Raw genomic sequence first — 5,401 nt, forward strand, 5'->3', positions numbered from 1 at the left:
AACCGCGGCCAGTGGGAGCTGTGATTGGCTGAACCTGTTGACACTGCCGGTAAACAAACCATCCCATCCCGCCAGTGGATTTCCCTGATGGGCCGTGTGCCAAAGGTTGCCAATCCCTATTTTGTATCATCTGCAATTTTTGCCACTTCACTGTTTACCCCTTTTTCCACATCATTTCTGAATACGTTGACTAGTACACAGCTATTTACCTCTCTCCATTCTGAAAACTGACCATTTATTCCTACCCTTTGTTTCCTATCTTTTAACCAGTTACTGATCCATGAAAGGACCTTCCCTCTTATCCTATGACAGCTTACTATGCTTAAGAGCCTTTGGTGAGGGACCTTGTCAAAGGCTTTCTGAAAATCTAAGTACACTATATCCACTGGATCCCCCATGTCCACATTCTCAAAATTGGATGCCTAGTCTCAGTTTTGGAAGATAACACTTGCTTCAAAATTTGCACTACTAATGGCCTTCATTGCACAGTTTAGAAAGTTCTTTTTCTATCAACTACCAATTTGTTCTATTCCTAGCTCTACATTTACATGTAGTTTATCTAGTAATTGTGCCAGCTGTTTACTGTATATGACCTAGACTCTGGGTCCTACACAATTATTCAGAGACCAGAAATTCATCACAAACTTGTCTAGACTTGGTAGCTGTTAAACTTTATCTCTTTCTTTGAGAAGAAAGCTGGTCAGACCTTCCTTCATGAAAATAACAGTGGACCTGGGCGTGGGAAAAAATATTGATTCTTCGCAGAGCAGAAACATGAATTGCCGAGTCAATGCTGTCTTATATTTGTAAAATAGCTTTCAGCCAGAAAGATCTCAACCAAACTGATATATAGTATTATAAAAAAAACCATGGATAAGCACATGGAAATTACTCCGCCCACCATTTTAGTGTAGCCATCCATCACTGAGGTGAAACACAAGTTTGCCAGCATGCAGCCACACAAGTTTAGAAGAGAGGAAAAATACTGTATCTGACTGAAACTACAGGGAACATTCCGGCAAGGTGGAATAAAATAGCCCATGTAAGAATTTGGGCACATGCTGGAATTTTTACTCCAATTCTTGTGGAAAGTGCTTAGGTAGTTTAATAACTGCAAATAGTTAACTGAAATACGGCAACCAGTTCTGATGTCAACATTTTAAAAAAGAATGTGAAATATTAGAGAAAAAGAGTGCAAGAAGAGCTACAAAAATGATTTGAGGGCCAGAAAAAATGCTTTTCTATACGATTCCAGGAGTTCAATCTCTTTTATTTAACAAAAAGAAGAAGAGATGAGCTGATCAGTGTATTAGTACCTTCAGGGGAAGAAACATATTGGGTATTAAGGCTCTCTAAAGAAAGGCAAAATAAGGCCAGTGTGTGGAAATTAGTCAGCCCTACTCAAATTAAAAATAAGGCACAAATATTTAACAGAGAGGGTAGTTAATCATTGGAACAAACTACCAAGGGATGTGGAGATTTTCCATCTCTTGAAGTCTTCACATCAAGACTGGATGCCTTTCAGGAGCTCTGCTTCAGTCAAACTCAAGTTATTGATCTCAATAATGGATGAATTTCTATGGCCTGTGTTATGCAGGAGGTCACGCTATATGATCTAATGCTCCTTTCTGGCCTTCACATCTATGAATCTATAATCAGCACCTGCAGTAGCATAGCACCCATTAATAATGTGCTAGAACACTGTTTCACTATTGATTTGGAGAGACGAATGCCACCTATTAGAACAGCATGTCCTACTGCATTTGGATTTTTGTTTTGGGAGATCTCTTGTCCATATACTATCACGGTCCAGCCCCGCTTAGTGGAACTTGTCAGAAATGGGGCTGGGGAATGGGGAGGGAGCTTTTTTGTGAAAATGTTTGCAACCAAAAAAATTTTTTTTAAATTTCAGCCAGCTCTAGTGCTTTACAAAGTGACAAGGCCTCAACCCAAGGTGATATTGCTACAGGCATAGCTCTACTAACAAGCCATGTAATTTAAATCAAGGTGCTAGCCAACAATCAGTGTGATGATGGGCTGTGCATGCTTTAAACTGGATGAAACATGTTGCTATTTTACCATTTTAGTCCCGCTTCCCGAAGCCAATCTTTCAGTGTGAATTCAAAAAATGAATGATCAGTTTCCTTATGGAAATGTGCCATATACTCACAAGCAATGTCACTTAGCAGTCTAGCCTTCAGTATGTCTCTCCCCCCCCACTCCTCCTACCCCCGAAACAGTTGGGTGCATTTGCAGAGTGATGATCCATTAGTGACTTTTGTATTGAGGGGGAAATTATGCATATGTAATATGACAGTGCCAAACACAAAGTGCTACATTATTAGTTAATATGTGGAGTTTTAGGACTGGAAAATGTACTAGTCAGGATGAACAAAAGCTATAGAAAAGCTGTTTAATTTGCATAAGTCAAGCTGACTGGGTAGGTAAAAGCAGAAAAAGATATTTTAACAAGCAATCTATGCAATGGCATAATTCATAGTGGCTTCTCAATTCAGATCATCACCTTCAGGCTATTATTGGATAATTTACCTCATGAATCCTTAGAAATTCAAGGGGCCAGATGATAGTGACAGGGATCAGTTCAGTAGCATTTCTCCTATGGAGATGTTAGTTACCATATAAGAGCCTAATTCATTATGGCCCTGTGACTTGTGACGTCATTTAAGCCAATATAAAAGGGGTGGGGGTTAAGCCTTGTGAAAACAGAATGGTAGCATTTTATACCCACTTCACATTCATTTTGCTCTGGTGCAAATGAGCAAACACTAGTGCAAGGCAATGGAGAATCAGGCCCTAAATGTGGTGAGCAAAACTACATGAGGTGGGCCAAATTCAGAGCAGGTGAAAGTGTGTTCAACTCTGTTGACATCAGTGGTTTTGCACCTACTTACACTTTATGATTTGTTGGCTATTATTATAGCAACAACACCATGTATGCACTTTACAGACATGTAGAAGAAAAAGTGCCTAGCCCCCAAACGCTCATGATCTAAATAATATACCCATTCTGAATCTGGCCCATTGTTCATCTAGATTTCAATAAGGAAGAGCACATTTACATTTTTCTGTTAGAATCAATTAGAATCTGACAGTTCGCCACCTTCCCAATTGTGGTAGCATTGACGGCTGTAAAATATACAGACAGTGACTTCCAGGTGAGATTACAGCATAGCTCCTACCATCTCAGCCAATGGGAGAGCAGTTCTTTTTAGACCAAGAGGGTCCCATATGGATTCTCTGCTGGGTTAAAGTACAAATAGTAGCTCCTGCCATTGGGTGGGGACTGCGCTAAGTATGTCCAAGTGCCTGGTCAACAGATGTGTAGATGTAACAAACTCCAAAAAGAACTTAAATTCAAGAGCCTGTCCCTCTTCTACAGTGATCTGTGGAGTTGCTTGAACTGGAGCTCCCTCAAAGCTTGTTATTTAAAATCCCAAACTATGGTATTTGTTTCTCTGCCACACTTGATCAGACTGATTCACTCACCTCCCAGTAAATACAAGTAAATGTTTTGGATTTTCCGTCACATTTTATCCAACCCCTGGAGTTCTGATGGACATCTGAATCTGGATCAGATTGAGGATCTTTCCTCCTCCTGCTACTTTAGTCACTCAGTTTGTCATTTAACAAGGCAGTTCATAGAGAGCAATTGCTCATCTTAACAGGAACCAAAGGTAAATCTCATTACCTAGAAACAAATGCTTTCACACTGTGACAGAATATACCCCTGGCTTCACACACAATATAGGCTATTGTATTAACATCTGTATAAAGTATGCCTTGTGAGGAATCATTTAAAAACCTCATAATTTGATGATCAGTAATAGCATGGCAAAATGCACATCGGTGTGTTACATGTGAAGTTATAAACATGAGCTGAGATCATGACTAAACATATCTTTTTCCAGATAAATGTGGGCAGTGGCCAAACACATTTCTCAGAGACAAAGGCTGATGGACCATTACCTGGCCACTGTTGGAAGTCAGGATACTGGGCTAGATTGGACCTTTGGTCTGACCCAGTATGACTGTTCTTATAAAAAGAAGTGGTAGACACCCCAATAAACCCTTCTCTCTCTCCCTGCCCATCACATTCTCTGCACCTGAAAAGACAAAGGAAGCAGCAGTTGGACTCTGGGGGAAGGGTCCTGACCTAAAGAGTTTGGTCAGTAAGACTGTCGAAAGCATGTGGTGACAAAACTTTGCTTTGAAGGCTAGGAAGCTTTGAATCTAATAACTTAAAAATTATAAGTACCAGGAAGCGTTTTATCTTGTAACCATTTCTGACTTTTATGCCTCATTACTTGTACTCACTTAAAATCTGTCTTTGTAGTTAATAAATTTGTTTCGTTGTTTTAATCTAATTCAGTGTGTTTAAATTGAAGTGTCTGGATAACTATTTAAAATAATAAACTGGCATGTTATTCCCTTAAAGGAATAACAGGCTTATTATATTTGTACTGTCCAGGAGAGGGCTGGGCAGTACAGGACAAACATTTCTGGGGGAAGATCCAGGACTGGGGGTGTATTGAGGTCGCCCTGCAGCATAACCAAAGCTGGTGAGAGCCAAGGTGTGGCTGGCTGGCTGTAGTACACATAGACATAGCTGGGAGTGACTTACATGCTGGAGGTTGTTTGTGAGCAGCCCAGGTTGGAGGCTACAACAGCAGAGCATTATGAAGGGCACCCCAGGTTACAGGGCGTGGGTGACATAGTCCCCCCCACTAGTCTGGATTGTGCCCCAGAATGTCTCACACACATAAAAAGAGATTGTAGAGTACTTTCAATCCAACATTTCACCTACCCTCCAACTGTTCTAATTGGAAAGGGTAATTTTACTTTAGATTCTAAGGCTGGGCTTTTCAAAGCAGAGAGCCACCCCACTTCCACTGAAAATCAATTAGGTATCTACTCCAATAGGATCCTTTAAAAACTTCTCATGACAGACATCATTAAAATGTATCGGAAAATGCCAGTGAAAATAAACATCTATATTAATTTCAGCCCCATTTTCAGAACACAAAACTGGGGAAAATGTTGAATTTTTAATGTCATACACTGGATATAAATTTATTCATTTGAAATCACCCATAATGAGCCATAATTTTGCTAGAAAATGTCCTGGATGGGGCAATCCAGACTTGCGCCTGGGAGCTGAACTGGGTGATCCCACAGTTGTTTTTTTTCCCTCTTCCATCTGTAACTTTTAACATTCATAGACAGACTTCGGGATGTGACATCTTTTTATTCATTTCACATAATACATACAAACTTTCTATTTGTTCTAAGGCCCATTTTCTTTGCACAATTTGACCAATGAGGAACACAGTTTATTTATTTATTAACTAAAAATCCCAGACTAATGATGAGGAAACATTTC

Source organism: Mauremys reevesii, linkage group 9 (genome assembly GCF_016161935.1).
Source record: "Mauremys reevesii isolate NIE-2019 linkage group 9, ASM1616193v1, whole genome shotgun sequence".
Taxonomy (NCBI): Eukaryota; Metazoa; Chordata; order Testudines; family Geoemydidae; genus Mauremys; species Mauremys reevesii.